The sequence below is a fragment of the Uloborus diversus genome, chromosome 4, assembly GCF_026930045.1.
Source record: "Uloborus diversus isolate 005 chromosome 4, Udiv.v.3.1, whole genome shotgun sequence".
NCBI classification, from domain to species: Eukaryota; Metazoa; Arthropoda; class Arachnida; order Araneae; family Uloboridae; genus Uloborus; species Uloborus diversus.
Window position 1 is genome coordinate 183421471 of NC_072734.1, and position 12734 is coordinate 183434204.

Genomic DNA, 12734 nt, shown 5'->3' on the forward strand with positions numbered 1-12734 from the left:
GAAATTCTGATTATATTAATTCTTAATAGCTACAATAACGGTGCACTTTATCAGGAACAACTAAAATCTTACTGACTTTTAATAATATATCAGTAACAAACCGCTTTTGATGACCCAGTCAATTCGTCTTTTTGTAAGACTCTGTGTATAGTCTTTAGATAGAAGAGCCTTTGGTGATTATATTAATGACTAATAGCTACGATAATGATGTACTTTATCAGTAACAGTTAAAAATCTTTCCTTTTTTTAAATAAATATTAGTTTATTTTGTCTCCAAATCTAAGCATTCACCGTTACTTTCATATGCAGCAACAAATCATATTTTTTCTCTTTAAATTCTATTTCTCTTCAACTCAATTACGCGACAGGGAAAACCATCAAATGGAAGAACAATACGACGCATTTAAAACGATTAATTTTAATTTCGTGCTTTGGTTGTCTTTGGCGAACGTTGTCACATAATTTTTGGATTCTACCTCGTATGATTACTTTCATACGTAAGAATATGTATACTAAATTCAAACTGCAAAACTCACTTGTAGTTTAAGAATTTAAAAAGCCCACCTGTTTTACGAGAGAAGTAATCAATTGAACATGGTTGTAAGTTGAGGTAACCAAACAGATCACCAAAGGTAGCTATTATAACCAGGGATACAATTTGTAACAAAAGAAGTGCAGGAGCATTATAGTCTTCAGAACTTACTTTAATGCTTAAGTGGCCTGAATTCGATCAAATATACAAAAATTTGAGTGAAACAAATAAGGAAGTATGGGAGCTCAGCTCCCATAACAATTAGGCGCTGATCTGCAGAAAAATATATTTATATAACGAAGTACAAAAAGACGAATTGACTGGGTCATTAGAAGCGGTTTGATACCGCTATATTATTAAAAATCAGTAAAATTTTATTTGTTGCTGATAAAGTGCACCATTATTGTAGCTATTAGGCATTAATATAATCAGATTTTCAGTGACTGAAATTATTAGAAATTTTTATTTTACATGCATGCCATGGGCGATAAGGTCACTTTCAAAAAATCATAAAACATTTTATGGGGAAAAATACGGAATGCGATGTCTATCCACTTGTTAAGAATTAATATGGGGTTCAAATGAGCCAATTTTTGGATTTTTAAAAAATGGGTTTTTTGAGTAAAATCACTTCGAAAATCGCTAATTTTTGAAAATTTTCAAACTTTCAAATTTTTTTTCCGAGTCTGTATGCATCCAAGGATTATAATAAAATATGTTATGAAACTGTCATATGAGGGCTTTAGACTGCCATCTCTGTTTAGTAAAAAAAAACTTTTTTTTCATGGAGAAAAAAAACATACAATCGGTAAAAATGCAGTTTTTTTGGCGCAAAAATGAATTTTTTTCTTTATTAAAAAACCTAACTGAACTTTCAAAAACGATGTATAGAGGATATCTGGGTCCTTATTTATTTTTAGAAAAAAGAATAATTCAAGTAGGTTAAATACTTTTGAAAAAATGTCCATTTCAAATGGAGTGTTCTGCCGGTTTTTTCCAAAATGGCGGATTTTGTGCAGAATTTTAATAGGCTGTAACTGAAGAAAAAAATTTTTTCTTGCAAAATCCTTTTGGGATATTTCATATGTCCCTTAGATGTAACTACTGTAATTTTTTCAAAAAACATCGGTGATGGTCATGTGACAGACCCTGCCTGATCTGAAATGGAATGGCTCCTATACATACCTTTTATTTTTCATGGAATGCCTTGAAATAATTTCTATTAGTAGTAAGGCAGAAATGCATGTTACAAAAAATGCAAAAACATATTTGTTCCATTCTCACCTTTTTTTCCCGATCAGTTTTTGCGTCACTTTCTTACCTCTGAAGTATCTGGCAAGTGTCTCTTGGAACTTTCATCGTGTGCACTGAGTTGAGACACACGATGGCGGCAAGGGGTGTTTCCTGCTCGAAAAATCCCCTATCAGTGCGAGTGCAATTTTTTTTTCGCCGAAAGGTGATACTCTTTTCTTTTGTTGTTGGAATAATCTTTCTGAAAAAAACGTAAGCGTTATTCACTGCTATGTCCAACATGTCTTGAAATGGACGGAGGAAAATGAAATGGAGGACCTGGAGTCTCTATCAATTCCATATGAAACTTTATTTTGGTCCATAATGGCTACGCCACCCATGAAATTATTATAGTCATTTATGACTGCTGGGTATGTTACACTTTTCTTTTCCACTTTTCCCTTTTCTCTGAGCTTGACTGTCACAATCTCATCGAATTCTTTTATTGTACTAAGGAGTAGGACGTAGGACATACCTATTGTCCATCCATTTTAAAATGTATATTCCTTCGGCTTGCCTGCAGTCGATATCACCTCGATTCATTTATCTGTCTTTTTTCAAATCTATCGGTAAATCTTTTCGATCTCACCGAATGGTACCGCAACCAAATACTTTGTTATCTTTAAAAACCTTTTAGCAAGGCAAAACTCGTAAAAAAAAATTTCAAAAAACGATTTGGCACAAATGCCTTTCAATTTTTCAGATAGCTGAAGAACAACAGCAGATGCACCAAACTCATATTCAGTTTCTTTTTTCTTTCCAGTATGCATGTCAAAATCGTACAAATATCCGTTCTTTTATCCCCACCGAGACCACATTTTGCATCCCCAACGAATTGTCGTATTTTTACATATTGGCGCATATTGTTATGACCTCTAAATTTGATCATATGTTCGTCAATAGACATACACTCCTCCGGCTGAACTGCCTCCTAAAAAGCTTTATTGAAATGCTCTATCAAAGGCCGAATTTTTAATGCTCTGTCACGATTTTCGTCATCTATATTAGGAGTATTCTTCTCATTATCATTAAAATGCAAAAACCTTCTTTTTTCAGTAAGTCATTGTTCTTGCAATCAGTTGCAACTTTCAAATCTTCGTAAGTGGAACCAATGGTCTCTGAAATTAGGAAAAACGTGATATCCCATAACGTAACATATTCTTAGATATGCATATATATCCTATGATGAAATTTCAAACAGTTCACCCTTCTGTTGAGCACACAGATTTGTTTGGGGGACAATTATTTATTCAACTAAAGATTTTAAGTCATAAACTGCAAAAAATGTATCTACTTCTGATGATGTTCAGAATTTTACTCTGTCTCATTCTATTTTGATGACAGGTTTCGGTAAAAAAAAAACTGGATCCATTTCTTTTGATCAAACAACCTTCCTTTCTTCTTTTTTCACTCTTCTTGTAGCTTCCGTTTTGTTTTTTTCCTTTCTTGTAACTTGGTTTTTGAATCGTAGCTTTCCTTTTGCTCTTTGATGTTCTTTCTACATCTTTTTCAGTCTCTGGTACTACCTCCACTTCTTCACTTTCAGTTGTGCTTTGTACTTTTGCAACATCAATAATTACAAGAGTTTTTTCATGATCACTATTACCTTAATTGACAATATCACTTTCTAAAACCTCGATATCTTCATCATCTAAATCACCACATTCACTGCCATAGCTTTCCGCAAACAATATTGCATTAATTTGCTCTCGTGTTATTTCAAAATGCCTTGAACGACGATATTTACTACATGCCATTTTTACATGTAAATAGTGCGCCAGAAAAATTATGTATAAAAGGCATACCTATCGGAAGTTCCTTTTACCAGCCTTTCTCCTGGATACACTGTAAAAACGATTCAGAAACGTTCCTGGAAAATAATAAGCAGCCGATGTGCCCAATTTCTTCCAGTAACATATCTTTGAAAAACCGGGAACGTTTTCCGCTAAAAGTCAGTAACCTTTCTGAAATTAACCTTGAAACTTTCTGAAGAAATGCGAAATCTCCCCTGTTAAAGCCAGTCATGTCTCTAGAACCTTCTAGAAAAATTAAGTAGGTTTAGTGTTATTGATCAGAACCTTCCTGATTTACCGAGAAGGCTCCAAAAAAATCAGAGCGACCACGGCCAAAGCTATGCAAGAAGGAACCAACCATATATCTTGCCTACAATTCCTGCCTTGCAAAGCTGTAGCTATCCATTGACTTTTTCGCTCTTATTAGCAGCTTAGTCAACCTGGACAGGCCGGAAGCAACTTTAGGCCGATACACTTAATAAACACGCTCATTCAATCTTTAAACTGCTAAAAATATTTTCCACAAGTGAAAAGTCTGCTTGTAGCGATTCAGGAAACTTTTTTGTGAAGATACTTGTTTTTACGGGGAAATAGGTGAAAACGTGTGAAATCCCGAGACGTTCCACGGAAATAACCAGTAACGTTTCAGAATTTTTTACAGTGTAATTTAAATATTCTGATCTGAGAAATCTGGAAAACTGTTAATTATAGAGTTTTGAATTGTAGCAGTTAAGATTTATGCTGTAGAATATATAAGTGCACCTTTTTTTCGGTTGCAATCATTGAGAAGAGATAAAATGGAGGGAGTGAAGACTTATATCCGTGAAGTCAAGACCACAAGCCACGTGATAGACTTTAAAGCAAAGCATTGGAAAAACCAGGTTTCTTTCTCTGGTTTCACGCAAAGCGTGTCAACCATTCGTCGTTTTTGAGTCACGTGACTTGGGATATTTGGGTCAGCTTTTGTTAAGCCAAGGATTGGACTTGCTCCCTCCATTTTAATTCCTGCTCTAAGGTTGCAATAGGAAGTTCATAAAGAGTTAGTAACTCGTTTTTTTGGGTAAGAAAGGTTAAACCAGGGTTGGTTCCAAGCTTCTCTCTTACACATTATAAGTGTGGAACAGTGTCTAAAAATTCAGAATGAACAAAGCATTTGTAAGTCAAATATGAATATATTCATACCTTTAAAAATAAGTGCAGCAAAATCTTCATAAATGGAAATTTACCAACATTAGAAGCGAGGAAACTTAATAAGTTAAATTCCATGAAGCTCTTAGATGCATATAATCCGCTTTTTGAATGAAATGTAATTGTTTTGTGTCAACATAAATAATTCAAATGTTGATATCATAAAAATCTTACACACATATTATTTTCGTTTGGAACAAAATGTAATTGTTTTGTTTCAGCATAATTCCTTAATAGCTGAGAGTAGGGGTGCGACATCGATGTCGATGTTTTGGAAACATCGATGTTTTTGTTTAAACATCGATGTTTTTAACATCGATGTTTTTCTTTCGATGTTTTTGGACCATCGATGTTTTGGTTTCGATGTTGATGTTTTTGCATTTTGATTGAAAATTATCATAAAATTTGCTCCAGTTTTCTCACTAGGTAATTAAGTTTACTTATGGAATTGCCAAAAAATAAAAAATCATTTTTTGCACCCGTTTTATAAGCAAAATTTTTAAGTGTAGAGGATGATTTTTGGGAAGGTCACTACAAGATAGTAGGAGATTAACTAGAGAGTGAAGAAGAGATCAAAGCTATTGGAAGAACCTGACAGTGGTAGTCTGGTGCCAGAACTTGCCGTCTATTTCAAGGCTCCAGTTCTTAAACTAAAGAAAAATCCTATAAGTATTTGATAGTGATGGCAACTTCTGTTCCATCGGAAAGAGATGTTTCTCTGACTGTAGGGATAGTCTGCGAAAAGAGAAATGCCTGTCTGGGGGACAAAGTAAAGAAACTTCTTTTTCTCCAAACTGTCAACACCAATATTCGGGATTACTTATCAATTTGCCCCAACAAGTCGTCCCTCTATTACTTGCAATTTGTGTTTAATTATTAACTAACAGTACAACACATATTTCTTACTCTTAAAAGTAATTGTTAGTTAATTTTGTATTTTTAAAATAATTAGCCCAACTTTTGCTCAACATTCAACTGACGGTAAGTGCAATGATACATTTTTTCTTAGATTCTTTTTTGATATAAATTTACTTTTAGTTTAATTCAGTTTTAAAATATTTCCTTATTACTATAACTAGTTCGTATTAACCGGTGCATGTCTCATTGCAATTATTGACCTACTATAATATCAAGATGTTGCGATATTATTCTTATTAAATTATATTCATGATTTGAGGTTCAGTATTTTCAATATATTCGTCAAGTACGTATTCTTTTGTATTGCTTAAATTAGCGTAGTATATTCAAAAATGTATGTTATACATTGATAAAAAGATCGATGTTTTTTGTCGATGTATCAATACCATCGATGTATTAGTTTCTAACATCGATGTTTTGAAACATCGATGTTTTGAAACATCGATGTTTTGCCATCGATGTCGCACCTCTAGCTGAGAGACATTATTTAAATTGATTTAGAACCAGAATTTAAAGTCTATTAGTGATGAAAAATCGATGTTAAAGTACTAATCATTTTTAGTCTTATAATTTCTGTGGTTGAATAAATTATGATTTTATTCCTTTTTTTTCTTCCGTCTAAAATAATTTCCTCCATCACCAATTTTGTATCATTTTCCCTTGTTTAAAGTAGTTATTTTAAAGTAATAGGTGTTTTACAGATGATTAAGAAAACGGAGGTAAATTTTTCTTATATGTTTTTTTTTTTTTTTAAACTTGCAAACTTTGAAATGTGTTTATAATTCCAACTTAATAATGAGTGTTTCTACATATTTCAAACTGCTATGAAAAACAAAAGTTAAGGGAAACATTTTTCAACTTCATAAAATGTAGGTTAACATAAAAGCCCCCACAGATCGCTTTTTACTTATAAGCTCGCATCTTTTGATTTGAGAAATGATCTATTTAACTTAGAAACGCTTGCGTGCACTTTCTCATTGTTATTTATTCATCTAATGTCAATTTTGAACTTTAATATTTCAGCTCGAAAGCTTATATTTGATTATTACTGCTGAATTTTTCAGAAAAAAAAGTTCAATAAGAAAAAAAGCTTTTCGTTAACAGAACAATTTATCTGTTATTCTTCTCAAAGCAGAAAATTTGTGATTAATTTTTAGTGCTACAGCAACGTGTTGAAAACGTTAGTATTAATATTTTTGGCTTTAAGATTTATTATTAAATTTTACTCAAACGATATGCAATGCTTGTTTAAGAAATAAATACTTACCTTACTCTAACTTTTTTTCAGCATCAATTTGTTTTTTAAGCTATGAGCAGTTAAAAAAGCAGCTTTTATAAAAACACGCCGTACGACTAAAAGCTCAAATTAAGTACTCTAAACATCTTTTTTTTTTGTTAGAGGATTGTCTAATAAATGACTTTTGACTTGGAAAAATTCTTAAATTCCAAGAGGGAATTATAGTCTTAAACAAAAACAGTCGATGCGAATGAAACAATGCAATTATTTTTACCTAACTGCGAATAACAATAAAAATACTTCCCTTTTAAAAGCATTTTCTTTAGAAATACTGAATTTTGTGTGAAAAAAAAAAGAAAATTCATTAAGAGGGTTTTTTTTAGTTACTTTTTATTGTTATAGATGATTGAATAAACATGTTTTTCTCTTGAGGACGTTTTTAAAAGGAGAAAATTATATGTTAAATGTAAGTCAAAAATGTGTTGTCATATAACAAAATATACATTTCCTTCGATTTGATTTACTAAAACGCTTAATGAATTATCGTTTTTTTAAATTATTTAAACGTTTACTCATTGCATAGCATTTTTTACAAAAGTTTCCTTGTTCTGCAGTAACTTTATTTTGGTACAAAACCAAACTACTTTCGCAATTTTTCTTGATGTAAGAATAAATGTAAGTAAAGTATGTGTAGTATTCTTTACTAGAGGAAGTGGTCTAAATACGGGCCACCCGCTGAAAATGAGGGAAGGGGGTTGGGCGCAGCCGCAAAAACGGTACCGAATGAAGCAACAGGAAGAGGTAAAAGCGTAGCCAGCAAATGACTTTGATAGCTAAAGCTCGTGCTTTGTCAAAAACTGTTTTATAAGAAACACTAGCGTTTGAAGAACTAAAAACTTTTCGAAGCTTGCACAAGTTAATTTTTATCTTTCTAATTTATACAGTGAAAGTAGTAGTTTTTATCTTAACCCATTCGATGACCAGCCTGAAAACCCTTAACGCGCATGCCGCAGATAACGAAACGGAGTTGCTTTTTGCTACGTTGTAATAACACTTTTCTCCCCATTTTGCTATCGGTATTTTAATGTTGTTTTTGCTGTTCAGCTTGCATTAGAAAATCGCTTCGCTTTATTTGTTTTTAAGCGCTGAATTAAATAGTGCAATAAAATACAAGGTTGCTAATATGTGCTGAAATATTCATACATTTACGCAGTACATAACAGGAAAATAAGAAACAATAGAGGATTGGACGAAAAGAAATTATTTTCATAACACTAATTATTTTATTAGTTTATTTTTCTTTTTGCTTTTATCTCAGTATATCTTTTTTTTTCTTTTACTGTTAAACGTAAGATGATCTATCTTTCAAAAGGCCTCAACAAAACATTCTTCAAACAATTGACTGATCGATCCAACGTGTGAGCAAGCGGACAAAACGCTGAATGGACAAAAACGCTTTAAGTGTGGGAATGATATTCTAAGAGGATAAAAAGTATTCTTCGGTGCCTTTTGATATATTGTGACACTTCAAAACGACCAATAAACACAGAACCCTTTGATGGCAGGACTATGGTCGTCTTTTATCGTAATTCAGGTGACTTTTAAATCTCTTCTGAATGCCCAGATATCAGTTGCTCAAGCGTGGGAAGTATTTTAAAGATAAATGATTACAAAAGATCAAAACTTGCGGCTAATCCCCTATTTCCCTAAAGGATACTTTTGTGCATGCAACTAAAAGCCCCCAGCTGAGAGAGGAATAACTAGACCGACTGGGAGGTCTGTATTCTCCAAGGACCCTCTTTGCAAACATCCGAGCAAGTTAGTTCCATTCAAAGAATGGTCAGAAGGTTTTAGTGTTTTGTGGTCAACCCTTCCACATTATTTTCTTACAACAAAACAGTTTAGCTCAGAAAGGAATTTCAAAGCAAGCTTTTATGCTTATATGACGGAACATGTCTTTAGAAGGAAAAAAAAAAGGAGATCTTGCTTGAAATCGAGTCGGATTTTAAATCTTTTTTTTAAACATACTTGGATAAATTTTAGTTAGTTTCATAGGATTATTTACTAATTATGGCAATTTGATTATTGAAAAGAAACCAAATATTTAATTTATATTTTTAAAATCTCATAAAAGAAGGTACAATTAAAACATTGGAGCTATTTTAAGACAGTAAATAAAATCTGAAAAAGAATGGGAGAAAAGGAATGTTTTGTTTCTTATGAGTAAAGCGTACAAAAAAAGAACTCAAGATATTATCATTTTATTCGTACTGTCGTATCTGTTTTATGTTTTACATAGTCAACTTTTACGTATAGTCAATGCGGTCGTCTTTTTTTTCGTGAAATAAAAAATATTCAAAACCGTATCACTAAAAATCCATCAAAGGGTGCCGCGAATATAAAAATATATAATTTACGTTTCAAAATATCATGATTTAAAAATAAATAAGCACTAAAAAATAATAATAGTATACAAATAAATAAAAAGCGTAGTAAACACATTATAATAATTAAAAAAAACGTACTCGTACAAAATTAAGATACGTAAGATAATTTTAAAAAAATATTGTGTAAAATAAATTATAAAATTTGAGGATTATGAACAATTTAGTGAAGGATACTTGCGTAAGAAGGTGGATTTTTGATAACAAGAAAAACATATTTCTGTTTATTTGCTTTATTCAGGCATAGAAATATTGATAAATATGTAAGGAAATATTTTCACACTTGTTCATCAGGAGTTCAAATGCCAGAATGCTAAGAAACAAAGCTTCCACGAAAAGATAAAAATATAATGCCTGATTATTTGAAGCATTATACGTGTCCCATCAAAGAGTACTTGAAAAGTTAATATCTTAGTAAAATAAAATAAATTACAACAAGTTCTGTGAAATACTATAAGTTACATCCCTTTTGTCTAAGAAAAGAGCTTGATTACCGCTCCACTAAAAGCTCCAGAACCCAACAGAGAAGCGCAATAACAGGGTTCTGCTCCTGGAAGGATCGCCGACACATATTCGGCCGAAGCAAAAACTGCTAGAAACGCCGTGACGACACAGGATCGTCGAGGGCAGTTAGGAACCATTTTCTTGCGACGAGCCTGAATCGGCCGGGGCAGTATTAACACAAACTGCGCGGCCGATCCTGTATCGGCCGGGGCAAGGAATGGGTTAAAACAAAGTAGATTACATGGACTTTCTTTCAGTGTACTTGATTTGAAATATTTGTTTGTTTAGTAATAGTGTAGTGCACCTTAAACTCAAAGTACTGCGTGGTCTAAATACGGACTACCGATGGTGGTCTAAAAACGGGTTAGCCCGTTTTTGGACCACCATTTGTTTAGTAATAGTGTAGTGCACCATAAACTCAAAGTACTGCGTGGTCTAAATACGGACTACCGATGGTGGTCTAAAAACGGGTTAGCCCGTTTTTGGACCACCATTGGTATCCCGTTTTTAGACCACGCTGTTTTCGATACTTGAAAGTTTTGACTTCAACATCTAAACTTGTCAGTCCCTATGAAATATATCCAATCCCCACTATTGCAAAGATAAAGAACAATCGTGGCCGCAAGAGTGCCAAGACTTGCATCATCATTTGATCACCTTACAAAGAAGAACTGGCGAAGAGTGTGCAGCGTGTATTGAACAACAGTCGGAAATTTCTGAGAGAAAACATCCAAAATCTTCAAGTCAAGCCAACAAGTCAAAGAGGAAATCTCAACGACTGTAGTCGGACTCGAAAGGAGAACACATTGATATTCCTACTGATGGCAACAACAAGGATATCGAATTTGCGGTTCTTGTTTTTTTGCTAAATCTGATGATGACAATGTAGTATGCATATTTTACGAGAAATTCTTTTCAAATGACAGTACAGGATAAGTGTGGATTCTCTGCAGCAAGACTAGACATCCGAGTGTGTGGGGTGGAAAAAAAAAGTTTATTACATTTATAACTGCTGCAACTAAAAAATGAAATAAAAGATTTTTATTTTTCACAAAAATATCTAAGATGATATTTAATAAAATGTTTGAGTTAAAATCTCATGTGCTTTTTAATTATTTTTAAGAGATAAAGTAGCTTTTCCTCAAGTGGCCCGTTTTTGGACCACCTCCTGAAAAATGTGATTTTGCCATTTTTCGTAATCATGAAGTTTTAAAACACTTAAAACTGGTGTAATGGTGTTTGAACCCTAAATGTTGAACCTTTATGAATGTTTTTAATAGTTATTGACACTAAAATTATCCCTTTAGAGTGACCAGGCAATTCAGTAGGTAGAAAATGAAAGTGGTGGCCCGTTTTTGGAACACTTCCTCTATTTGCTAGCATGAAGTAGGTAGACTTAGTCAATTTTTTTTTTTTTTTTTCATTTCAATTTTCACTGTTTGTTTCTTTACTTTCTGTATATGTATAAACTGTGTTATAATGTTTTATATGTCATTAATGGAAAATTAAAATATGTCATTGCTTCCTCAAATCAACCCCTCCCCATTTCCGCAAAGCTGAAAACCAAGGTAGGCAAAGTCATCTCCTAATAGGTTGACTTTGCTCTCTCTTATCTCCCCTCTTCTTTCAAGTAATTACTTCTGGCTGAAAATCATAATAGCGAAGAGAAATAAAAAATATGAGGAATATAATTATTAAATAGATACTGGGCAAAATTATATTCGCCTTATCTTTAAATTTGCGGTGTATTTATTATTTTGCTACTTATATTACTTTCAATGATCAAAAATATATCGGATTTTTTTTTAAATAACATGTAGTCCCTTTGTTCTTTGTTTTCCCGAAACTTATGCCATATTCTGAGGGAAAAATTTCGATAACATCCATTTCTGCCATAAAGTTTTGGCAAGTTTTCTTTTTTTCTGGGTACAAAATTCTAAAATCGTTTATAATATATTTCACTTCCAAGGCTTTAGTTTTAGCGCAATCTTTACTAGTAATAAGCTGAAAGTCTCTCTGTCTGGATGTCTCTCTTTCTGTCAAGATCTCTGCGACGCGCATAGCGCCTAGACCTTTCGGCCGATTTTCATGAAATTAGGCACATAATTAGTTTGTAGCATGGGGGTATCCACCTCGAAGCGATTTTTCGAAGATTCGATTTTTTTCTTTTTCTCTTCCAATTTTAAGAACATTTTTCCGAGCAAAATTATCATAAGATGGACGAGTAAATTACCAAGTTATCATAACGTGGGGCCGTAACATGGGCAAGCCAATTGGCGAAAAATTCATCATACATTATTTGTAAATATACAGGCGAACCAAAAGACCTTTTAATTTTCTACTACGGGCAAAGCCGTGCGGGTGCCACTAGTATCCTTTAAAAGGAAATTAACATAAAATAATAAATGGACAACATTAGCCTTTTTTAACTTGTGCAATCTCCCAAGAGACCTTATTTTTGTCATACTTGACGAACAATTTTTAAAGCACTGTGAAGTCCGATAAAAAAACACACATTAGCAAAGACACACTGAGAAAATATGAGCAATGTCACTCAAAAAGTCATGAATTTCTTAGATTTGCGTTGACCATGAAAATCGAAAAATGTATGCTTTTTTATTTCAAAACCGAGTATTGGTAAAACTAATCTTTATTTAGTATATATATATATGTATATTAGGGTGGAACGAAAAAAACAAAGTTTTTATTTTCGAATTGTAATAGTGCAGAAAAGTTGCGATTGATGAAGAATTACAAAACAAAACAAAAATTTTAAAAATCGGATAATATCTCCCGATCCCGCAACGAGCCTAAAATTTGAAAAAAAT